Here is a 27,139-nt window from a genome sequence, read left to right on the forward strand (position 1 = left end):
GTTTCTGAAAGTAGTCACTGCACTGCACAAGGTTGCCATGCACTATTGAGTATACACATGGACCACAATACAGCAAGAAGTTGTATAAAAGTCCAATTGAAATCAATGGAGCTTAAGGCTACAACCCTGTCTCACTTAACAGAGAGCAAGGCCCATTGAACTCAATGGGACTTACTATTCAGTAAACATTATAGGATTGCACTTCTGAAGACTAATTTGTCCTACAGATATATATAAAGAAGAGGCAAGAGCAACTTACTTTACTTGGTTTAAAGCTATGGCATTCACAAACATGGGTTGTAGTACAGAGGCAATTGTGTCCCCTTCCAGAAGTTACTGTCCTCCACTCTAGCTCAGCCTGTGTGTATGTATACCTATGCATACATTTTATTATCTGTCTCTTTCATACATAAGCCCTATTATCAGTGTCTTCATTGAGATGATCAGCTAGAATGGCTACAGTGTTTCTGTGCAGTAGGTTTTTCCACCTTTGTATGGCAGCTTTGTCAAAATCACCTCATGGTCCCAGATGTCATGAGGAAACTATGAAAAAGACGTAACTAAGATAATGAGTATGCTATTTCACCAGATTTATATTGACCTTGTGCTTTTTTAGTGAGACACAAACTGAATTTGGATAATCAGGAGAAACTCAATTTTCAGATGATGAGGCACACTGGCAATGTTAATTTACAAAAAGCAAAAAAGCAAAATGACAGGTCTGTTTCTTGAGTGAAAAATTCAATATTTTAAATTCAAATTCTACCCAAAGATTTCATTATTGAGGCAGGTCAGGTTTTTGTGTGTGTCAGGCATGTTGATTCAATACCCTTGATCCTTACCTTGACAAGTCACACAGGGACTGTATCAATCTCATGTAAATTGCTCATGGTGTTTCACAAAATCAGTGAAAGAGAGAGAGCCAAAACAGGCTGAAGTCTACATCCTCTCCCATATTAGTTGGCACATCTTCATTAAGGAAAGGAATGTTCCCCCTCATTTCTGACTTAGTACAAGAGCATGAAAGCAGCCATGAGGAAACAACCATCTGGACACTGCCTAACAAAGAGAATTAGAAAACAACTTCAGAACTTTCTGAAAAACACAGTTGAAAATAGAACAGTTCCAGTTCAAGCCCTTGAAAAAGAACAAACAACTCACTTGAGAGGTTGTCTTTGGACAGCTCAGGAAGCTGTCATGCTAAATTAGCTCCAATATGTCTCTGAAAGTTACATTCACAGTCCATGTAACAACAGGCCAGAAACTTAACTTTAGAACCAGTTCATTTGGGTTGGTTTGTTTTTTTCAAAAATGGAAATACTGAGTAAGGACTCTGTCCAACACATATTTAGCAGAAAATCTATTCCATGAATGATATGGTCTAGCTGTTTCTGCAGGAACTGCTGAAACACAACCTCTGCCTGATATAATGGAGTTGTAATGCAGATTCACACAATACATTTAAAGTACATCCAACTCACATTAAAAACACATGACTTCCCCCAAAGAATCCTGGAAAGTATAGTTTCCTCCTCATAGTTCCCACCACCCTAAAGAAACTAGTTTCCATAATTCTGTGGTGGGAATCACGTGCTTCAGATGTGTGTTGAATATACTTTAAATGCATGGTGTGGATCTTCCCTGTTGTTTTCAGAACAGTAACTTCAACTCAGTGCTTTTCTGTGATAGTACTCACTGATATGGAGTACCATCACCTCTCTCTCTTTTTTTTTTTTTTGCTTCCTCTGGCAATCATTTCATGCAGCTATCCAATGACACTTTTTTTCAAGATATGAGTACCGGCACCTTATTTTGTACTAAAAAGACATTAATCATACTTGAGTGCAAAAAAAAGATGATATAAACCAGATTCTGTTTCTAATCTGAATTTCCAGTGGCCTAGTCACAACTCAAGTTCACAGCAAATAGGATACAATGAAATGAATGCAATGTCAAATGACGGTTTGGCATGTGTGAAACAGCCATTACAGATCAAACACCACTAACAGAATGCCCACATCATCCAGCCTCCCCAGAAACATTTGAGTCATATCATGCATTTATCAAACGTTGAGTATTCAAGTGATGAGAAGTCATGTGTGCTCCATCCAATACACAGCATAATATGGGGCAAGATTTTTAATGAGCAGGACAGGGAATGGGAAGAGCCATAGAGTGTATGCTTTGCAGTTAAAGGATCAGGCAGCAGGTGGTGGGGAAGACCCTAGGGAGTCTTTATCAATCAGAGTAGACAATGTTGGGCTAGATGGATTAGTGGTTTGACTCAGTATAATGCAGCCCCATTTGTTCACATCTACGACTATATAGATCAGACCATATCTATAGATGTTACCTTTTATGTATGTGGTTAAGGGGGGGGGAGAGACAGCCTAATCCTGCACCATGCAAAGAAGATTCATAGGCCATGCCATTTATATACAATGGACATGAATAACACCAAGCTCATTAATTATGAGCAGGCTAGTTGAATTGAAACATGTAAATATGACATAGAAGCTGCCTTCCTGAGCCAGAACACTGGTCCACTCACCCAGTATTGTCTGCTCTGAGTGGTAGCAGCTCTCCATGCAGAAGCCCTTGTCACGCTGTGGAACAGCGAGGCGTGTCGGGCTCTTGACACGGTTGCCTCTGAGCGCCCTTTCTGGCATTGTGGAGCCTGGTCTGCACCTTGGTATACCAGTGAGTTAAGGGCAATGAAACAGGCTGGACGACAGCTAGAGCGCAAGTGGCAAAAGTGCTGTGGGGCTGATCGGGCATGAGTAAAACATCATAATTGTGCCTACTGTGTGGTGGTGAGAGCAGCAAAGAAGGCCCACTTCTCTTCCTCCATCGCATCCTCAAGTAGCCATCCAGTGGAGCTTTTCCGTATTGTCAGGGGTCAGTTGACATCAACTCCATGAAATGGAGTTTTAGACCCTTCGGAGGCCCACTGTGAATTGTTTGCAAAGCACTTTGAGGGTAAAGTTGCTCACCTCTGTAGCAATCTTGATGCCTCATCCACATCTACTGTAGTCCCCAGTAGGGTGTCCAGTGCAAAGTCTGCTGCAACTTCTTGGGAATGGTTTCAGTTGGTGCGGCCTGATGACGTGGACAAGGTGCTTGCAACAATGCGGCCAGCAACATATCCTCTCGATCCTTGCCCTTCTTGGATTATTAAAGCTTGCCAAGGGGGATTGACCAAGTGGATCCAGGGTGTGGTCAACATACCATTGTGGGAGTGGTTCTAGCCACCCTGAAAGAGGTGGTGATTTGACTGCTCCTGAAGAAGCCCACCCTGGACCCATTGGCTTGTGACAACTACTGACTGGTTGCAAATACCCCCTTCTTAGGGAAGGTGATTGAGAGGGTTGTGGAGCAGCAATTGCAGGTACTCTTGAATGAAACAAATTATCTTGAGCCATCCAAGTCTGGGTTCAGGCCTGGTTATGGGACTGAATCGGCCTTGGTTGCCCTGATGGATGACCTTTATCAGGAGAAGGACAGCGGGTGTGAGACCCTGTTACTCTTACTTGATCTCTCAGCGGCTTTTGATACCATTGACCATGGTATCCTTCTGGGCTGACTTGGTGAGCTGGATATTGGAGGCACTGTTTTACAGTGGTTCCGATCCTATCTCCAAGGTTGTTTTCAGAGAAAAGCATTGGGTGATTGTCTTTTGGGCCCCTGGCAGATGTCCTGTGGGGTGCCACAGGGTACCATCCTGTCCCCCATGCTGTTTAACATCTATATCAAGCTCTTGGGGGCAGTCATCAGGAGCTTTGGGGTGAGGTGTCAGCAGTATGCTGATGATACCCAGCTCTATTTCTCTGTAGCATCTGGGTGGGAAAGGCTGTGCAAGCCCTGGACTGCTGCCTGGACTCAGTGGTGAGCTGGATGAGGGCCAATAAACTGAGTCTGAATCTTAGCAAGACGGAGGCACTGTGGGTTTGTGGTTACTGAGTTCGGTTAATTGATCAGTTGCCTGCTTTGGATCGGGTTGTACTCCCTCTGAAAGATCAGGTTTGTAGTCTGGGGGTGCTCCTGGATCCATCTTTGTAACTAGAGGCCCAAGTGACCTCTGTGGCTAAGAGTGCCTTTTACCAGCTTCAGCTGGTAAGACAGCTGTGGCCTTTTCTGGACTAAAATAGCCTGACCACTGTTGTCCACGCACTAGTAACCTCCAGGCTGGATTACTGTAATACACTGTATGTGGGGCTGCCCTTGAGGTTGGTCTGGAAGTTGCAGCTGGGGCAAAATGCAGCAGTGAGACTGCTCATTGGGGCAGAGTATCGCCAACATGTCACCCTCTGCTGAAAGAATTGCACTGGCTGCCCATTAGCTACCAGGCCAAGTTCAAGGTTCTAGTTTTGGTATACAAGGCCCTATACAGCTTGGGACCAGGATACCTGAAAGACTGTCTTACCCTTTATATACCCAGTCGATCTCTGTGCTCTGCAGGTGAGGGCCTCCTGCAGATACCATCTTATCAGGAAGTCCTTTCTGCACAACACAGGAAACGGACCTTTAGTGTGGCAGCACCTACCCTGTGGAATTCCCTCCCCTTAGATATTAGACAGGCTCCATCTCTGTTATCTTTTCAGCGCCTATTGAAGACTTTCCTCTTTCAACAAGCCTTTTAAGTTGAGACCTATCCCAGTCTGTTTTGGAATTGCTTTTTAATATGTTCTTAAACCTTCTTTTTAAAATGTTTGTAATCTTAGAAGATGTTTTGAAACCTTTTTTAAAGAAACGTTTTGAAATATGTTTTGTTTTGATATATTTTAAAGTTTGTTTTTATGATGTTTTAAAGTTTTTAGTGCTTTTGTTTGCTGCCCTGGGCTCCTGCTAGGAGGAAGGGTGGGATATAAATCAAATAATAAATATACAAATAACGTCTTTCCCAGCTCTGCTACTTAGAGTATTTTAAGGCAGAAGTGAAGAACCGCTTTTTTTCCTATCAAGGGTCATTGACTAAAAAAAAAGACAATCATGGCCCATACACAAGCATTTATTAAACAATGATATTAATAAATTAATTTCATTAATTAGTTGTATTATAGGTTTTTAATTATTGATATGAACATCAACAATTCTATAAACTCTGCCTGGAGAGGAAGGAAGGTTAAGATGAAATCACACACTTGCTCCTTCAATCAGGGAGATATTAGATCGATATAGATTTCCACAGGGAGTGCCATAGCACAGTAGCATAGCAAATGCTTTGCTTGCAGAAGGACCCACATTCCATCACGGGCATATCTCCAGATTGGGCTGGGAGAGACCCCAGCCTGAAAGCCTGGGGAACTGCTGCCAGTCTGTATAGACAATACTGAACTCGATGGACCAATCGTCCAACTCAGTAAAAGGCAGCTTTGCATTCAGAAAGTCCAAGATGTGACGGAAGGGGGTAAAGAACCAGGTTAGGTAGGCCAGTTGTGCCAAAGGCTAAGTAGGCTGCCACCACACCTCTTATGCTCCCTGTAGTCCTGGATGGGAGAACTTTCTGGGGATCCAAGGCAAATATTTACAAAGTAAACCAGAGATAGTATCCAGCTTCCCTGTCCCTCCCTGGAGACCAAAGTAGCTTACATTTCTCTGTTCAGTCCCACTCACACACACATGTAGCATGAACCAAGTGACTAGGCATGTGAGAGGTTGGAACAACCATGAGAGTTTTGAGACCAATGCACCCAAAATCCCAAGTGCCAAATTTTATGAGGTTTATTAAGAACAAAAAAGGAAGGAAGAGGACAAATGGAAGTGGCAGAATGTTGTTTCAAGAAAATAACAAAAAAGAACCTTTTCGTTCAAGCCTATCTATCCTATTACATCTATTTACAAACAGGCTTCTGGTCTTCTCATGTGTAGCAGTGCAGAAGGTCAGTTGAGGGTAAAAGACTATTTGGCAACACTAATCTTTTAAAGAGTTTCTGGTCCAGGTGGGTCTTGACTGACAGGCGGCTGTATCCAGTCAGTCGCATCTATCAGGGAGAAGGTTTGACCCTTTTTGGAAATTGACAAATGGGCTATCATCACCAGATGTCCCCTGCCAGACAGAACCTATTTTGTACATTGTGTATTCAAGGTGATATGTGACCTCTCTGCTAAGGCAGAATGGAAACCAAGAGATTCTGGGGGCCTGCTACACCAGGGTCACATCCACACCATACATTTAAAGCACATTTGATGCACATTTAAAGCACATGGCTTCCCCCCCCAAGAATCCTGTAGTTTACACCTCACCGAGCAACAATTCCCAGCACCCTTAACAAACTACAACTCCCAGTGATCCTGGTTCTGTCACTGAGATTTCCAGTAAGAGGATCAGGTAGAAGGTGAGGTGAAAGACCACTGCCTGAGATGCTGGAGAGCCACTGACAGTCAAAATGTGTCAAGATCTGTCCTTCAACCTTTCACACATTTTCTTGTCCTGCAAAAGAGGCTTCCATTTTTTTCTGCTTCATTCTCAGGGCATTTTAGAATTTCTGTGGAATTTGAGTTTACCTTATCACTGTGAGGTGGCCAAGGGTGAGGTGCATTTTTTTTCCTTTCCAAAAAGCATTTCTCCAGTACTCTGCCTGTGCTTCCTGTTTTGAAAAGGCAGCATAGGAGGAGTTCCCTCCTGATATCTTTCCTTAAGAGGGACCCAGGAAGGCTGCAGAGTATAAACCACCAGAGAGACGATTTGTAGAATGAAAGAAAACACACTCACAAACACCTCCTTGGTCACCTCAAAGGTAAGGTAAGCATAACACACACCCTGCACCACACCCAATTCATGAAAAATTCACCAAAATTTGTTCTCCCCTTTGACAATTTTCAAATGCGATTTCTTTTCCCATTAATTGGTGGAGAATGAAGAAGGGAAATATGGGAGAAAATGTGGGCAAGAATATCTCGCTAGACTGGACAAACAATCAGACCTGGTGTGAGGCAGCTTCCTAGGGTTCATGTTCTTTATCTGTTTTCTGTTGACTATCACCATGAAGGAAGGCAAGCAGCCACAAAACGGTATCCATCTTTCAGATCTCTGATACGGTGAGGAGGTTAAATGCTGCATGCCACAAAGATGCATGTCCGCTGCACTCTTTTTTCCACCTAAGAAAGGAAAAGTTATTTGACAAAGGATGGACATCTACCACCAGACGCAGTCATCTCATGCCCTCATTTATACACGCACATGAAAACCGTATTAAGCTTGCTGTTGGGGAGGGGAATACTCTCACATATCCTTATCAGATTAGGGCACAAACACTCCTAATGAGCTGAAATCAATTAGTGCAGCAGTGAAATGGATGTATTGGTGCACAAAGGTATTTGGCATGGCAGTTTGCATTGTGTATAAAGGAGATGCTGCAGTCTGTAGTTCCGTTAATGAGGAGCTTCTGCTTGAAAGTGTGACCACGGAAGAGGGGAGGAAATAGCATCTCAAAAAGAGATTTCTGCCACCAACTATGTATCCCATAGCACCAGCTGACACTCTCAAGGCTGGGCACATCAAAGGAGTATCGTCGGGAGTTTGTGAATTTTAACTACTTAATAGCTGATATCTAGAAGTAATTAAATAACAAATGCCCATATGCTTCATCTTATGTAAAGGCATAGGGAAAGGGCATCTCACTGTGAAAACTCACTGGAGTTGCATAGAGCAGAAATGCTAACACTGTATCTTCATCTCCCTGATGATTCTGAAAGCCAGAGTCAGAGACATGGATCATAGTTACCTTCGGGATTATTAGTTCATCCCTGTCTTTGGGAAGTACAATCTTCCAAATGCTGCAGATTGATGTCATCGGATGGGGAAGGGAAATCATTTCTTTGAAATCTACTTTTTAAATGTTTTGTCTTTATGGTATCTTACAGGCAGAGCTTGGAAAAGTTACTTTTTTGAACTACAACTCCCATCAGCCCAATCCAGTGGCCATGCTGGCTGGAGCTGATGGGAGGTGTAGTTTTAAAAAGTAACTTTTCCAAGCTCTGCCTGTAAGATACCATAAAGATGGGCACAGCAACCCATTGCGGGTGATAGAGAGAGAATCTAAGGTAGAGAAACTGCCAAGTCCAAAGCTTTGTTTGCCATGTGCCTGGAGGACAGTAGTATGCCCTTCCCCGGGCCAATGTAAAATTAAAGGTGATGCAATAACCAGTTCTTCCTACAAAGTAGAGCAACTCCATAGCCATGGAAATATTCCATTGTAGGACACATCCAGAAGGTCCCACGTTCAATCCTGGACATCACCAGTTAAGAGGATCAGGTAGCAGCTGATGGGAAAGACCGCTCACTCAGATCCTGGAGAGCAACTGGAAGTCCATATTAGGGCAGTGCCAAAATCTGTCCTCCAACTTCTCAAACATTTCTTTCCCCTGCAAAAGAGGTCCCCCCCCTTTCCCCCTCCATCTTTCAGCCTGTAGTTAAAAAAGAATCTTTTTTTCCTGCCACTGGTCCCATATGATTGCACCCCAAGAGTATTTGGTTAATGCAAATGAGTAGCTTGTTGAATAGTGCTATAGTGCTCTTATATCTTTCAACCACCCTGAACTTCCCAATTCATAGTGTGTAGTTGTTATGCACAAGAGAACCAGTGTGGTGTAGTGGTTAGAGTGTAGGGCTAGGACCTGGGACAGCAGGGTTCGAATCCCCACTCAGCCATGAAGTTCATTGGATGACCTTGGGCTAGTCACTGTCTTTCAGCCAAACATACCTTACAGGGTTGTTATGAGGATAAAATGAGGAGAGGGGAACCATGTATGCCACCTTGAGCTCCTTGGAGGAAAAGTGGGCTATAAATGTAATAAATAAATAAATAATGTACAAAAACTGACGCAGATGATTGTGCAAATATAGAATCACATCACAGTCCTCATCTGGTCATTATTAAATCTAATGATATGTCAAATGCAGATAAGGATATGCATCCAGATGTTCACATGTTATGTTCAACATAATATGTGTATATGTGGACACAGACTGTTGATCTGTATGTATTGCAAGCATGTGAAACAGGAGCTGGACTGGACGGTATCATGTATTCATGCTTTTATTTGGTATTTCAGCTTTTGGGCTGGATCCAGATATGCAATCCTATGCATATCTACTCAGAAAGTCTCTCTGAGTTCAGTGGGAACTATTTCCATATCCGTTGGTATAGGGCAGCAGCCTAAGCGAGTTGCACTTAGATCTTATGAAATCAAAGTGAAATTTTACTCATTACTTAACTCATGGCAACTAACTAAGGGTGCAATCCAACCGGCATATATGCCAGACCAAGAGGATACAGGATGTGATGGAGGAGGAAGGGGGTCGGCACAGCCAGGCTGCATCAGCAGAAGTCCCCCCCCCCCGGTGCAGTCACAACACAGGTGGGGAACTCCACCACTACCCAAGTGCAGCAGGGGCCCAGCTGGCTCAGCCAATATTGGAGCAAGAGGAGCTGGTGGAAGGCCAAAGCCAGGGGCATTCCAGGAGGATGTTGGTTGTGGAACCAAGGGGAGGGGGACTTAAGCCACATCCTGAGCCCATTTGGCTCTATCCTGAGGCCCTCTGTCCTGGCAGCCAATATGCCAGGAAAAGAGGCGCAGAAGCAAACATCACTTTCTTTTCCTTCTGCCGAGCCCTGCCAGCTCAGATCCCTTGGGTCTCTTTCTATTTTTAGGAACAAAGGAATCTGCCTTATACCAACTCAGGCCATTTGGCACTATCTGGGAGTCTACTGATGACCATGGACTAGCATTGGCTCCCTACGATTCCAGGCAATAGTCTCTTCCAGAAATTGAATTTTAGACCTTTGCATGCCAGCATATGCCCTACCACTGAGCTAAAACCCTTCCCCTGTTTAAAAAAGTATCTTTTAAAATGGTTCTTTTTAATTCAGTAATGAATGTGCATCATACCTAGGGCAGATCCACACCATTCATTTAAAGCACATTCAAAACACATTTGAAGCACATGAATCACACCAAAGAACCAAGGTTGTTAAGGGTGGTGGGAACTATAACTGTGAGGGGGAAACTATACTTCCCAGGATTCTTTAGGGGAAATCATGTGCTTTAAATGAGAGTTGGATGTGCTTTAAATGTATTGTGTGGAGCTACTTACTAAAGTTTGCTTGCATGTAAATTGTTTTAAAAAATGGAAATGAGCTATAAAGTTTACTGGGTGACCATGGGCTAGTCACCATCTCTCAATCTAATCTGCCCCTCAGGATGAAAACAGAGGGGAACTATGACTACCCTAAGGAAGAAAGGCACACTTAAAATGTAGAGGAAATAATGCACAGCCATAATGTGAAATCATATACTTATTGGGACATAGTATGAAGAAATATTTATATAAGCATGACTGTTAAAGAGGTTTATTATTTACACAACCTGTAAAGAGATTTATAGCGCAATCCTATGTTTGTTTACTCAGAAGCAAGTCCCAGTATATATTCAATGGGGCTTACTCAGACAGGGAAGCATGCACAGAACTGCAACCTCAAGTGATATGGAACTTTACTCACCCAACCCAAAATTCAGAATCATGCCACTTTAAGCTGTTTTGCAACTGTTTATACCTGTTTTATGGTTATTCAGTTTTAAAGAGAATTATTTCTTGTTGTGAGCTGGCTTGGTTTCAATTCATCAACCCTACCTCATAGGATCATTGGGAAGGCTCCATATATACCCACACACTGGAGATGTAAAAATACATACACCCCATATAAATAGTTTATTTCAAAAGTAGCTGGTCATTGCAGAAAAGTTTTTTTAAAAAATAAGATCAGTATTAGTTTCCTATATAATAAACTCAGAGACACCTAGGTAAGCCCTGCCTAATTGCTTTAAAAAAGTATTGGAGGGGGGGAGAAAGATTTACAACATAAACACAATTTTTTGCTATGTTCACTCAAAAGTCCCATTAATTTACAGCACAATCCTAATCATGTCTACTCAAAAGTAAGTCCTAGTGAATTCAATCTGGTTTACTCTGGGTATGTGGGATTAGCATTGCAACTTTACTCCCAGAAAAGCGAGTATTGGATTAAAGCTTCATATTGGGAAGGTTTACAAACACTGCCCTCTTCAACAGCCCAGGAAAATTTAAACTTGTTTGACTCCTGCACACAAGAGAGAAAAAGACTGAAAGCTATATACCTATTCAATTTACGAGATTTTCAGATACAGGGAAAAAACAGTTTTCTGGCCTTGCGATGGGGTTTATCTACTGCCAATCACAATTCTGACTTCACTTATTGGCTACAAACCTGAAGGGCTACAAGCTCATTTAACAGAAGTTGCAGGGGGGTGGCGGACATTTTAGTGTATATCTCTTGAATCAGACCACCTAGAAACCTTTTTTTAAAAAATGCTCTTGCTGGGAGGAAGGGCAGGATATAAATAAATAAATAAAATGAAAGCTGAGAGTCTGGTGATTAAGGTGACTCACCCGGAGAGCCAGAGAAGACCCCAAAAATCTTGAGTTTCCAGGCAAAAACCGGGACTTGGCAACCCTAAAACAGACGTTTCGGCATGTTTAACTGTTGTTGCTCCACTGTGTTCTGATTGCCACATGGAGAAATGACTGTTACTATTTTATTAAGTTCAGGAATACACATTCCTAATGGAATGAATGTTGCTATAGCATGAGATGGTATAATATGCTACCAATATGTTTCCGGGCCAGATTCAAAGTGTTGGTTCTTACCTATAAAGCCCTTAATGGCATTGGACTGCAATACCTGGTGGAACGCCTCTCCCGCTATATACCTGCCCGTTCACTACGTTTGACATCGAAGGCCCTTCTCCGGGTTCCAACGCATATGGAGGCCCGGAGAGTAATAACCAGAACTAGGGCCTTCTCAGTGGTGGCCCCCGAGCTATGGAATGCCCTCCCTGATGAGATACGTCTGGCGCCTTCTTTGTTATCCTTTTGGCGCCAGGTAAAGACCTACCTCTTTGCTCAGGCATTTTAATTTAATTTTATTTAATTTGTCTTTGTCTTGATTTTGTTTCTATATTTTACAGTGTATTGTTATCATGTTTATTGTATTTTAATCTGTTTTTACCTTTTGTACACCGCCCTGAGAGCTAGAAAGCTATAGGGCGGTTTAGAAATCTAATAAAATAAAAATAAAAAAAATGAAAATATAATGCACGTCAATCCTGAACATGCTTCTTGACTCTAAATTCCACTGATGTCAATGGAACTTTTCAGTAGATGGGTTTTGGATCTGATCCTATAAAGAAATACCAGCTTTAGCTTGGAGCATATATATAGTATTTCATCATAGGATCAGATCCAAAGCTCACTGTGACCAGTTTATAGGTTGCTGTGAGTTTCAGTTAGGAATGAGAAGAATGATTAAGTTCTACTATGAAATACGTTGAACAGAATGAAATGAATTTCTCCCTTTCTGGAGATGATTACAGCATCCCCTTCTGTGCACTGGAAGCATCTGAACTGGTAAGGCAAGGCTGTACACAGCCTAGAAATAATACAGGGCCCAGTACAGCCTTTAAGGCCATATCAGTCCTTGCCTTGTCTGCTAGGAAGGGCCATGCCTCAGTGAGAGAGCATCTGCTCTACATACAGAAGGTCCCAGATTCAATCCCTGGCATTAGATAGCACTACAGAGCATGAGGCCTTTTCAAAGTCTCTGGACAGAAAAATCAACCCAGCATCCAGTAAAAAATATCCCAATTGCTTTCCACAATTTATTTCCAATTGCTTAGTTAGTCCTTTATATGGAAATGGACTGCCTTCAGCAGCCAGTTAAAAGGTTTGCCCTGCTCAACACAACGGAAAATCTCAAGGTCAGTAACAAGACTAGCAGGAAGGACTGTCAAGAAGGAGTTAATGAACACACTCTAAAGATCCTGGAGTCTTACACTCACACACATTTCCCTCTCCCCTTCCCCTAAACTTGTAGTATGGACAAGGGTTTTTTTTTTTTGAGGGGGGATGAATCTAAAGCTGGGATACCTAATGCAGCATCAAAGCCAAACTCAGGAGCTCAGTGGCATGACCAATGTAGTTCAGTTCATGAATAATCAGAATACATGGACAGACCACAGGTAAAAGGGGACTGTAGCTATAGGCAAAGTCAGTCTTTTGAGTCAAGCAGTCCCGGGGATCTCTCAAAAAAGAGTGAAACAATTCAATTGATTAAACTTTATTCACATAAGTTAACACGCTCTCTGGAGGAAGAGTGATGGGGAATGTTACCTTTCCCTGGCCTGGACCTCACATCCTCTCCACCAATGGGGAGGGGCGGGAATTGGCTGGCACTATGTGGCTCTCTCTCCAAAATGCCCCACCTAGAAATGTGGCTTCTCTATCTAGATACATATGTGGCTGCCTCTCCTAACAAGGGCTGTAACAACTTAACAATACAAGGCCTCATGACAGTCATAGAGGTCACAGAATATATTTTAATTCACTAATAGGCAAAAAAAACCTTGCAGTTTAAGAACATACCTATAGCCCACAAATATTTCTATCAAACTTCAAAAAGCAGGGAAACTGGGCAGCTATAATGAATGCACCAGGGGAACTGGAGCCCTGTCCTCCTCTCTGAGATATGCAAACACCATTTGGGTTGGTCTTTCACAGTCCAATCCACTTGCTGTGTAGTTTGGAAGAATTTGGTAACATGCGCCTCTGAGCATATCGTGAGTGGTGGCAATATTTACCATCTCCAAAGATGGAGAATTACATTTTTGTATGTTTGTTGGTGGTGTTCTTACTTTGATTCTTTCTTGTGCTACTATTGTTTCTACAGAGAATCTAATATAGAAAATTTTATTTCCCTCATTCATCCTAGAAAACTGTGTCAAATTTATTTTTATTAATTTCAAAGTGTTTTTATTGGTCAATTTATTGGTCATATGATGGTGAAGACAGCCTTTTGTGTTTCAAATTGGAGATTATGTTCTATTTCTGTTTTGGGTACATTAACTGTTGAATCTGAAACTGCAGTTTCATGTAAAATCAGACTGGTAACAATATGTCGCTACTTCAGGAATAACTCTAGCTGTTGGAAAAAACAAACTTAGCCTGCCCAAGATGCATGTTTCAGACTGCTATGTTTAAACCACTTCATTTAAGGCAAGGTGGGCACAGTCAATTAAAAACATAAAGTGCACCTAGCATTTTGCTAGAATATATTTCAACTCCCACTGTTTTATCTTGTGCAAACTGAGACACTCCTGTTGTCCACTGGAGACTATTCTGCAGAACAGTCAGTGCCATTATTCCATAATTATTTTTGGAGTTTTTTTAGTGTAAATTTTGCAAAGTATTACTGTACTTCACATATTCACAGAAATAGAAACAAAAGAAAATGATTTCCTATAGGAAACTTCACTAAAATTGCAAAGTAAATCAGATATTTATAGTGACTATCTGAAGAATATCAACTGTCTTATGTTGGTAAGATCAACACAGCACACATCTTGTTTCTATTATTTGGGCTGATTGCAGGTGTTAGTGAATTTCTCTGCTTTTTAATCCGGGAGGTAAGAAATAGGATCCTGTGCAAGTTTGCTGAGTATGGAGTGATCATTTGCATGCTTATTGAGGTCAGTGGGATTTACTCCCCTGCAATCATGCTTAGGATAGGTGAAACTGACCACAGGGGATGGGGTGGGAAGGAGGCAGAGGAGGGAGGGGAAGGAGGGCAGAGGAGGGAGGAGGTGGGAGCTGGCAGAAGGGGGAGGAGAAGGACTGGTTTGATCATTTGCATGTTTATTGAGTTCAGTGGGATTTACTCCCATGCAATCATGCTTAGGATAGGTAAAACTGACCAGAGGGAGGGAGGGAGGGCTGGAGTAGGCAGGGGAGGAGGAAGAAGGAAGAGAGGAGGGGAGGAGAAAGGGAAAGGAAAGGGGAAGGAGGGGAAAGGCAGGTCTGATCATTTGCATGCTTATTGAGTTCATTGGTATTTACTCCCATGCAATCATGCTTAAGATAGGTAAAACTGACCATGGAGAGGGGGAGGGGAGGGGAGGGGAGGGCAGGAAGGGGGAGGAAATTGGATGGGTGGGCACTAGGCAGAGGAGATGCCTCTTTCCTTTCCAAAAGGAAAACATTGTGAACAGTATCATTGTTTTTCAGGGTTTCCCCCACCTTTTTATTCTACAGCATACACATGTAGCCTTCCACCCAAATTTAAACCAAAGCTGTCCCTGGCCACATCCACACCATACTGTTATTTCACTTTAGGCAGTCATCACTTCTCCCAAAGTATCCTGGGAAGTGTAGTTAGTAAAGGGTGCACTGTCTTCAAGTCGATTCCGACTTATGGCGACCCTATGAATAGGGTTTTCATGGGGCTGAGAGGCAGTGATTGGCCCAAGGTCACCCAATGAGCTTCATGGCTATGTGGGGATTTGAACCCTGGTCTCCCAGGTTGTAGTCCAACACCTTAACCACTACACCACACTGGCTGAGAGTTCCTAGGAGAGGCTCTGTTCCCCTCACAGAGCTTCAATCAGAGCGGCTGACTGTTAAACCACTCTGGCCACTGGAGCTCTGTCAGTGGAATAGGAGTCTCCTGTCAGCACCCTTCACAAACTACACTTCCCAGGATTCTCTGAGGGAAGCCATGACTGTCTCAAGTGAAATCAAAGTCTGGTGTGGGTGTGGCCCCCTGATTAGGCAAGCCAAGCAGGTGTGAGTCTGGCTTTCAGAACACTGACAGTTGGTTCTTACTGAGCATGCCTGACATTATCATTGAGTTCAAGCCAAAATTTCTTAAATTAATTAAAAATCAGCCAGGCATTTTTTAAACTTTTAAACTGCAGAAGATGAAGTTCAGAGTATGGGGCAATGTCAGTAACAGGATTACAGGTACTCTGTGAACATGGCTGGTTTTTAATGAATTTCAACAGATTATGAGAACTCTGAGAGAAAAAAGTCCAAAAGGGCTTTGGGGTTTTTTTCTCTCTTTTTAGACTTTGAACTCTCGATTCTCTCTGACTGTTTTGTGAAAATTTACAGGGTTGTTAAGCAAGCATTTCTGAGTTCAGGACTCTAAGTTTTGTAAGGTTTTGTTTTGAAATGAGCTTATAGGAAGCATCAGAATGGCATGGGGTATTTTCAATTTAACATTGCTGAATGTGAAAAATCCACACTGCCTATAGTATATAGCCACACTTGTGGTTGTATAATTCTAAACACAAACATATATACAGCATTTCTTCACAGCCTGTTGCAGCAAAAACAACCAAGTCTTGTAGCACCTTAGCAGTGACTAACAAATGTATCAGGGCATAAGCTTGGGTAGACTGCAGTCTACTTTATTAGATACATGAAATATCCCAAGGGATGTGAATCATACCCTAACACTGTTTTTGACAGATGTAAGAACCAGTGTGGTGTAGTGGTTAAGGTGTTGGACTGTGACCTGGGAGACCTGGGTTCAAATCCCCACCTAGCCATAAGAACATAAGAAGAGCCTGCTGGATCAGGCCAGTGGCCCATCTAGTCCAGCATCCTGTTCTCACAGTGGCCAACCAGGTGCCTGGGGGAAGCCCGCAAGCAGGACCCGAGTGCAAGAACACTCTCCCCTCCTGAGGCTTCCGGCAACTGGTTTTCAGAAGCATGCTGCCTCTGACTAGGGTGGCAGAGCACAGCCATCATGGCTAGTAGCCATTGATAGCCCTGTCCTCCATGAATTTGTCTAATCTTCTTTTAAAGCCGTCCAAGCTGGTGGCCATTACTGCATCTTGTGGGAGCAAATTCCATAGTTTAACTATGCGCTGAGTAAAGAAGTACTTCCTTTTGTCTGTCCTGAATCTTCCAACATTCAGCTTCTTGGAATGTCCACGAGTTCTAGTATTATGAGAGAGGGAGAAGAACTTTTCTCTATCCACTTTCTCAATGCCATGCATAATTTTATACACTTCTATCATGTCTCCTCTGATCCGCCTTTTCTCTAAACTAAAAAGCCCCAAATGCTGCAACCTTTCCTCGTAAGGGTGTCGATCCATCCCCTTGATCATTCTGGTTGCCCTCTTCTGAACCTTTTCCAACTCTATAATATCCTTTTTGAGATGAGGCGACCAGAACTGTACACAGTATTCCAAATGCGGCCGCACCATAGATTTATACAATGGCATTATGATATCGGCTGTTTTATTTTCAATACCTTTCCTAATTATCGCTAGCATGGAATTTGCCTTTTTCACATGGAGCTCACTGGGTGACCTTGGGCCAGTCACTGCCTCTCAGCCTCATGAAAACTCTATTCATAGGGTTGCCATACGTTGGAATTGACTTGAAGGCAGTACATTTACATTTTTAACCCTAGTGGCTACTAGTGTATATAAATTGGCTTCCATATCTCCTACACTGTTTAATTTAATTGTTGTAAACCGCTAATAACTGAAGTATAATTTTCTTGACTGGCACAAAGAGGCAACTGATTCCAACAGGAGCTTTGCAGGAACAATGAAGGATTGGATCAGCAGCCAATTGTGCGCTGGTGGGGGCAGGTGGGGTACAGTTTCTATTTTTTTTAACTGGAGGCATGGGAATACAAAAAGTGGTGTCTGCATAGACCTGTGGATGGAATAATAAACTGGATTTAAAACCCAATTTAGCCATGAATTCATCAGGAAACCTTGGGCCAGTAGCTCTCTTTCAACCTCGTTAGGCATGTGTACAAACAGGAGTACTGTCCTACTTTATACTGTTTTTATAACTTCACCAACATTCTATACAGATAACAGAAAATGTCATAATAATAATGTAATATCAACAAAATAAAATACATTGGCAATATCATTTGAAAACCTTGTGAAAAGCCTCTTGTCCAAAGTCTGCTGGACTAAATGGACTGTCTATTATTTTTTATGTTAAACTTTGCTGTCAGGATGATTCCTCCTCACAACCTACAACTGAAATTCACATCTAGGCCTAGGTTTAACAATGAGCACAAGATCATCCTCTTTATTGCTACACTTCACTAACCATCCATCTCATTTGAGATCTTGGCAGACACCACAATTTTTTCCCTGTGCTTATGCCCATTACTTTCACAGTCTCCCTGGCAATATCTATTACTCATCTTCTTTGAGTGTGTTTAAAGATCTTCCTTTGCTTCCTGATTAAAATTAAAACATGACTCTGCCAGTTAACAATATTCTTTTTTATTATTTTACAGATCACTGTAAAAAAAACCCACAATATTTCATTATTTTAAAAGAATATATATTTCACCAGGAACCTCTAGTGATCTTTGGTAATAATAGACCACTGAATTCCCTGGGTAATTACTGCATCAAGTCCTATAAGCCAGCATTAATATCTTTTTGACATGCAAGTTTCATAGCTGTCATTTCCCATTTTCTTGCCAGTTGCTCAAATACTAGGAAAAAAATCAGCCTTTTAGGGATATTTGTCCATCTATACACCCCTTCTCTAGCTTAAAGAACAAAACTCCATTTGGCGGACTCAACAAAGCAATGGTTCTTTCAGGCATAAGCAATATACGCCTTGTATACTTCATCTTGCCTATCAAGCTTATCTTACTTCCAGTCTCACTTTCCTCAAATCCCCCCCCCCATTTCTCAGGCTATAGGAAGAATGAGGGAGAGACAACAAGCTACACTTTGCCATTTCCTTTTCAAAGTTTTGATCATACTCACCACGCTGCAGGACTAGTCTTTCTGTCTCTCCATTTTTGTGTCCACAGGGTGGATGTTTGCAGTCATCACACTGTTGCCACAAGTTCCCATGCACAATGCTTTCCAAGACCACTATGCTTTCAGCAAGCTGCAAATGTCATGCATGCTGGAAGTGTCATGGTATCAATAACCACTATGGGATGAATCCTTTGAGAAATTCTATTTTGACATGCAACCCTCCAAAAGGTGGCTTCAGAAGTGATCGTCAGAAGTGATCATCTGCATTTATTTACTGCTATAGTGTATTCATTCTGAAACACACTCCTGATGATAAACAATGGATTGCTGGGGAAGTGTTTGCTCTTCACATGACAACTCTTCAGCAACAATGGCAACATTCTCCAAGAATAAAATAAAATAAAATAAAGAATAAAATCAGACAAACCCAGGAATATCATGATAGCCTTACAGAGCAATCCTGAGTCATGGAACTGTCTTAAAGTATGCCAGATCCAAACCCCATTCAGGAGCAAGGCTACTGCTGGCTAAGCCAGCCCAAGCCTGGTAGAGGGGAAAAATTCCTGTAAAATAGAGTAAAATCTCTTTTTGCTGGTCTAAGTTCTGCCAGGGTGCTAGGTCATGTGGCTGACCTGAATGGAGTTAGGATCCAGTAAGTCTCCCCCCATCCCGCCCCTGCTACTTCCCCAGGATGCCCATTTTTCCAGGCTTGTGCATAAATTACACCCATCTCAGATCAGCTAGCTGAGCCAGGATGGGCAAATCAAGCTAGTATATCTCTAGCTGAGCCAGGATGAGCAAGTCATGTTGACCCAGGAACCAGCCAGCTCAGGCAGAGATCCACCAGATTCTAACTTGCTCATCCAACCAGATTTTGGGTTTGGATTGTGCCCTTAGTCTGAGATCAATGGCTCATCCACTCGCTTTTTGACTTGGTGTTCCACTTGCTTTGTCCTCTTTCTTCCAGGTAGAGATGGACAGATCTGACCATTTCAGTTTCTCTGTTTCTCATTTCTCAAATCATAAGTTCACTTCACAACATATCTGCATCAGCATGTGTTTTTAAAAAGTCACCAGTATTTTAATGACCATTTCTCCTAATATACACATTGTTGTATGCAGTTTTGCCAATATACATAATTTTACAATCAGTTTTCTCCAATATAGTTCGTTTTTGTATGTTTGCTTTCACTAATACATGCAGGTTTGTACACATTTTTGGTCGGAGTATGGCATCACAAAACTTGCAGAAGTGTGAATTTTGAAGTAGAGCTATATTTTGGTTCATGTATAGTTTCACAAAATGCAAATTAGATAGGTGCGCATTAAAACATAAACTGAGTCAATTTTTTCCACCATCTCAGCTTCTGGATAATGTTGCAGGTCAGGCCAAGACTGAGACGGAAAGTGAACAGGCAATGATGACAGTGGCAAGGAAGTGGCCTGACTTGGGCCCATCCATACGACTGTATAATCTGCAATGTTATAGCTTTGTGTCCTCATTAATTCACTGTCATCCATATAATGTTGCCAGCTAGTATGGATTTTCTCATTCACAAATCCCCATTAGAAATACCACCAAAAAACCAATTTGCTTTCCTAAACCAATAATCAATTGCATTAACGTTGGTGCACTCAGATGCAATGCCGTGGACTTTCCTGCAATAGACAGTCCATGGGCACTCCTCTGTCATATGCCAAGCCCCTTGTCTCATTCTCACCCAATAGCACATCCACAAACCTGTGCATGCATTGGAATTTAAAAAAAGATACACGTTTCTGCACTTTTCTGAAAAAGCGTGCAAAATGCAAATGACTGTTATGGATCAATCATTGAAAAGGGGTGGACTTAAAGGAGTGGCCAATGCTAAAGCAATTTAAACAAACAAACAAACAAAAAGCCCACACGTATGGATGCTTGATAATGGTTTTCACAATAATCCAACCACAAACAGGACATGTATGGATCTTGAGGCCACCAACCAAATATGGAAAATGCAGATTTTGTGGTTAGATATGGATGAACCCTTAGTGTAAGAGAGAGAGATGCACTGAGGGCCTTGTGCCCAAACATGTCCTGCAATATGGAGCTGACGCTGCCAGTGAATGCTGACATCCATCTAAATATGATTGTATGTCCAAGTGCATACTTCCCTAAAGTGGGGAAATATCTATATCTATTTTTACAAAATCAACTTGGGATTGTCAGCATTCATTTTTTAATGTGGACATTCACCAAATTATAGACACTCACTGTAACATGTATCTTTTACAATAAAATTCAAATTGTCATTTAGGTGCTTAGACAATACACAGTCAGTTTAGAAATGGCCTTTTAAAAAAAAATCACATATCACTGGCCAACAACTGAAGATGTCATCTGGGATTTAGACTCTTGAAAACAGCAACAATCTTTATCCCATCAACTAGGCTTGTTAGTTGCCAAGGAATTGCATCTCAATTCTCAGTCCAGTATTTTTTACATTGTATTTCATTTCAGCCATATTGATTAATGATGTATTGAAATATTACCTTGCTTTTTATCCTGAAAACTTTTTAAATAGATGTAACCCAAAAAACCAAAAAATATCAAAACAGCTGAGTTGGGCTATCTGACAGCACAAATCTCAAAGTATAGCTTTTCAGCTTTACTGTTTCCTTGCAATACCAAGTTTCTTGGGGTTTGTAATCAGCATTATATTTTACTGCTCTGACAGGCCAGCTACAATGTCAGCAGAGTGAAAAGTCTTCAAGTGATGCTTGGAGGCCAGTAAGTAGCTGAGATTAATCTTTAGCAGCAATGCATCAAGCAGTCAAACAGCAACAAGTCAGAAAACAGACAGGTAAGAAGCTGATCTCAGGCTAGCTGAAGTTAGCTACAAAGAAGTGAGAGGGTTGGCAGACAACCGTGGCTTGGAGCCTAACACTAATTCCATGCACATCCACTCAGAAGTAGTTCCCATTTAGTTCAATGACAGTTACTTGCAGGAAAGTGTATATAGGATCGCAGCATAAGATAACTTCAGGAAGTTTCTCAACCCCTCCTACCTGTACTACCTGAAAAGTCTTTGGGTGCTGGGGCCCCCTCCTGAACAATGTGGGATCAGGCATGGGGTGGGAGAGAGACACATTTTCAAGTCAACTTACGTTAGGATTCAAGGTCAAGTTGGGGAGATGTCCCCCTCTGCCATCAGACTTCCCACATCCCATCTCAAGAGGACACAGATGGCTGCAGGGAAGATGAGAGGATGGAAAACTTTTCTGTCTGTGAACCTCCTAAAGTGAACTTATCTTAGGGGATCCAAGGTCAAATTTTGGAGTTCCCCGTACACACCCTCAGTGGCCTCCTGCGCCCCCTCCAGAACAAATTGAGACAAGGTATGAGGAGCAGTTTCCATGACCTAAATGCACTCCTTGGATGAGCATTATAATTTGGACAGGTTGAAATGTAAGATATGTAATTTCTTACTTGTAACAACCTGTAGACAGGGCATTACACTTGTTTATAAGATAATAGAATCTGGTGGATGATTAGTGCTGTACTTACCAATGTTTGGGATCATTTCCATAATAGCATCATGTAACACGAATCATGAAACCTCAGCTGGAAGAGAGTCAAATACAAACCTCCATACATGGAAACATAGCATCAGGGTTTGAGAAATGTTTGACAGATGAGTTTATTGAAATACATGATTGTTCCATTTTGTGTATGCTTTATTCAGGGATTACGGGACTGTGTCCACAGATATTCTTCAAGATATGCCATTTGATCTCTCAAAGACATTACACATCATTTCATGCTGCATGGAACATCTAGTATTTGTACTTTGTGCTTCTAGCAGTTATATCTGTGTTGTTTAAAATGTAGCTTTCCTTGTTTGATAGGATGTAGGAACTTCAGCTTTCAAATTCTGCAATTTATCCAGAAAAACATGGATTACTTGTGCAGCTCCAGGACCTCTCAGATATTCAGTGTATCATCATCGTCATCTGAACTTATTAGCAGCTTGCTATATAAGGACTTACTACATTTTACAAGTATAAAGCATAGAATCATAGAATCATAGTAGAGTGGGAAGGGGCCTATAAGACCATCAAGTCCAACCCCCTGCTCAATGCAGGAATCCAAATCAAAGCATTCCCGACAGATGGCTGTCCAGCTGCCTCTTGAATGCCTCCAGTGTCGAAGAGCCCACTACCTCTCTAGGTAATTGATTCCATTGTCGTATGGCTCTAAAAGTTAGGAAGTTTTTCCTGATGTCCAGTCGAAATCTGGCTTCCTGCAACTTGAGCCCATTATTCCGTGTCCTGCACTCTGGGACGATTGAGAAGAGATCCCGGCCCTCCTCTGTGTGACAACTTTTCATGTACTTATCATATCATAACATCAGAAAAAAGATAAATACATTACAATAAAAGCTATACAATAATCCATAGGACAGACTCTATAAAAACAGCACTTCAGCAAAAACATATAAAAAAACAGCAGAATTGCCATAATATGTCAAATGCTTCTTCCCAAATCTCAACTGATCAGTAACCAAGCGCCTGCTTTACTGAACTGGTACAATAAAAATATCAAGTGGCTGAAGAAATTTTTTGAGTTATGTTAGCTAGGAGAGTGAAGAGTTGAAGATTAAATTACAGTGTTCCTGGTGTTCCTTTTGATAATTGTGGCAGTTTTCTGTTCAGAGCTGAAAACAAAAGGAATTGAGACTTAGAACTCATCTCCTGCATGTAAACCGTAAAGCACTCATATTAGAATACAACTTTTACACAAAAATTGACCATGGACTAATGTTACTGACTGATAATTCAAGGACATCTGCTTTTGCATTCTTGATATGTCAGAAACACAGGAAGTATGGTGTAATGATTATATAACAAACACCTCCAACCATTAGGTGGTGATGTTCCATTTCATTATTGCTTAGCTAAGGTTATGTGTCTTGTCTTGTTTTCTTGAGGAAGCTCATAGATCTCCACATCTATACTGGAGACTTGTGTACTTGGTTCAATTTGTACAAATCTCTAATAGTCTGTTTCTCTAAACATGTATCACAATTGCTAAAAAAAGTAGGTTATTTCTCAATAAGAACCTTGTGCCAGGACAATTCATCTGATTATGCAGAATGTACAGCCTTCACTGAACTTGTTCCACACTTAGCTCACATTCAGAGATAACAAAATTCTTCAAAGTAATTGGGACAAACCAGAAAACAATCCTTTTGCCAATCCTGAGGATAATGGGACAGTTTCCTGTAATTCATATGTTACTGGGTTGGTTTTTTTTTTTACTGCAACAACCTTGGAATTCATGAAACAAAATAGAGTAAATACAAGTGGAGCGTCTAGCTTTAATAGAAATAATCACATGGAGACATATCAAGCTATGAGATAAGAAGAGCCTGTTCCAAAAATATTCTACTTTGTATTTCTACTTTCTGCTACTCGTTGGTTTTGTATGCTTGCTTTTCGTCCTTCTAATAAAAGGTGGGGCGTTTTTCCCTCCCTCATATCTGTCATTCTTTGGAAGGATATTTATGTTTATGTAACCTATTGAAGATGGGCCCTGTCAGTGTGGAGGTTTGATTTGCTACAAAAATTACTAAGGACATAAATCAGTATTCCTGCCAAAACAGACTTAGTTTTCACTAACCTGGATTTTCACATTATAAATAAGCCCATAGTGGGCTTTTTGAGAATGGCCCACATTTACAGCATGGTGACTGGTGCTTTTTGAAATCCAAGGGCAACTTGGACAGAGAATTCCATAGTTTAATGATGCACTGTGACTAAAGAAGTATTTCCTTTTGTCTGTTGTTAATCTCTCACTATTCAGCTTCACTGGAAGACCCGGAGTTCTTGTGTTGTTATGTGAAAGAGGAAAAGACCTCTCTACCCACTTTCTCTGCACTGTGCATAATTTTATACTCCTCTATCCTATCCCTCCTAACTTGCTTTTTTCCTAAAATAAAAGAGGCCCAAATGGAATAACCTTTCCTCACAGGAGATTTGCTCCAGCCTTTTGATTATTCTGTTTGCATTTTCTATGTCTTTTCGAGCACTACAGTATCATTTTTGATATTTGTTGACTGCACAGAGTATTCAAAGTGTGACCGCACCATAGATTTGTATAAAGATATTATATTAGTAGATTTAATTTCCTATTTGCTTTATCCCTTTCCACAACATAGAATTTTACTTTTTCACAGCAGCTGCACATTAGCTTGATGTTTTCATTGAGCTTTCCACCACAACTCCAAGATCCCTGTCCTGGTCATTTGCTGTGAGCTCAGGCTCCATCAGCCTATATATGAAAGTAAGAGTTATTTATTTATTTATTGCTCCAGTGTGCATCACTTTAACACTTGATTACATTTAGCCACATTTGCAGTTTTAATGCCCATTCACCCAGATTGTTTTGGAGCCCTGCTTGTCTGAGAGACAATGTCTATATTAAAATCTCTAGGGAGAACGGAAAATGGAGCTCATGTGTACAGTAATCACTTGGACCAACACTCAAACTTAATTTGTGGAATACTCCAGGAAGCATGCCTGACACCATCATTGTCCACTTTAAGCCCCAGGCTAAGACATTTTTGTTACCCAGGCTCTTGGCTGTCAATTTGGATCATACTGAGGGAAGGTTTCTGACCTGTTTTATGGTGTTCATCTTGTAGTGAAGTGGATAGGACTGGTCCTTTTTATAATTATTGATGAATGAGCACTTTGTCAGCATTTTGTTCTATTGTTTTCTTTTTTTCCAGTATACTTGGTTTTTAATAATTATAAAGCTATTTCTATTTTATGGGCAGTATTCAACTAATTTGTCCTGTCAATGCAAGGACTACCACTAGCACAATGAGACTTTCCCCCCTCTTCCCCCCCATACACCCTGCACCCTCCCCAAATCTGCTCCAGAGGTTCGGGGAAACCCATAGGATAGATTCAGGGAGTACGTGAAGGAAAGAAAGGGTTCCATTGCACTAGCAGTAATCCTTACGCTGACAGAACCCTGTCTTAGTGCTATGTTGGATACAAACCAAAAATCTGTAAATCACTTTGAGACGTTTTTGGGCAAAGTGATGAATAAATGTAATGCATAGTTATATAATAATTGTCTCCTGAACCAAGGAACCACAAGCACATCAGGCACATCCCACTTCTTAAGGTACAAGAAAAATCATAATTAACCCCAAATCCCTTCTTGGAGTAGCTATGTGTTATTTAATCCTTTGCAAGAATGACTTGTAATTTTGTACCATATCAAAATGTCAGGTATGACCAAAAGAGAAATATATCTTTTTGTAATTTAAACAGCAATCAGCAAGCTATATTTTTTTCTGATTAATATAAAGAAAGTTGACGGTTGCAGCAGGGGACTGATGATGCTAATCTGTCAATGTCTTGATAGTTCTCTGCTTGATTGCCTCCAGCCAGTGGAGCTGCATAATCACACACAACAAGCCAAGGATTGCATCAGTTCCAGAACGTGCAAGCAATTGTACTCACATCATTTGGGATGTTTGCATCTTGCCTGCCTTTGTGTATTATATTTTCAAGAAGTTTGAAAAGAGTGCTGTAGATGAAACGGAGAGCAGGGAAATATGTTCCCGTAGGAGAACTTGACATTAGGTGCAATCATCATGAGGATCCAAATGTGGAACGTGTCTTCCAATGTGCTGCTCTTAAATTAATCAGCAATAGAACAATTTTTTTAAAAAAATTGGCAAGGTACAAGAACTACTTTATATACAATAGGTGTTTTATCAGAAGAGCATCATCAGCTTAGCTGTGATTAATTCTGAAGCTATTTTCATAAACAAACACAAAGCTATATTGGGCAATTAGAATAATCCCTTCTAGATGTAAAAGGAAGAGCACTTCTTATTTAGTACAACAAATGCTCACTAAGGAAGGGAGCACTGCAGTGGCAAGCTCCACTCCCCAACACATGATGGTTCATGACTATGTCTACAGAGACCTCTGCAAGTACAGTGGTGTGGGAGGGGGCTCTCTATGGATATTCTCCCTTGCACTCTGATGCACATTCATTGAGCCCACTTTGAATGGTTGACAAGGGCTAGTACATTCCTGGCGGCTGTTTTGTCAATAACACCCAGGGTTTTCATCCTGTGAAGTTGAGGATGAAACTACACATTACCAGAAATAGCATGAAAAAATGATGCCTTCTTGTTGAGGTCTCCTCTCCATAATGCGCAATAAGACAACGGTCTCCTGATATCAGCATGTTGTGCACTGTCGTCCACCGCTTTATACTTTATGCTGGCAGTTGTGGGGGAAAATGAACAAAGCGATGATATCATTACATGGGGTTTCATTACATGTAATAAGGGAGAGGTGCCTGATTTGAAATGAAGGTGCTTTTGCGGCGCTAAATTTGAGGAAAGTCAGCAAACACTTCCAGCTCAGAAAACAATTCATAGGAGGATCAGGGAAAGAAAAATCACAGGTGTGACAACAACAGGTTAAAGTAGACAGG

This window comes from Rhineura floridana, chromosome 2 (assembly GCF_030035675.1).
Source record: "Rhineura floridana isolate rRhiFlo1 chromosome 2, rRhiFlo1.hap2, whole genome shotgun sequence".
Classification (NCBI taxonomy): domain Eukaryota; kingdom Metazoa; phylum Chordata; class Lepidosauria; order Squamata; family Rhineuridae; genus Rhineura; species Rhineura floridana.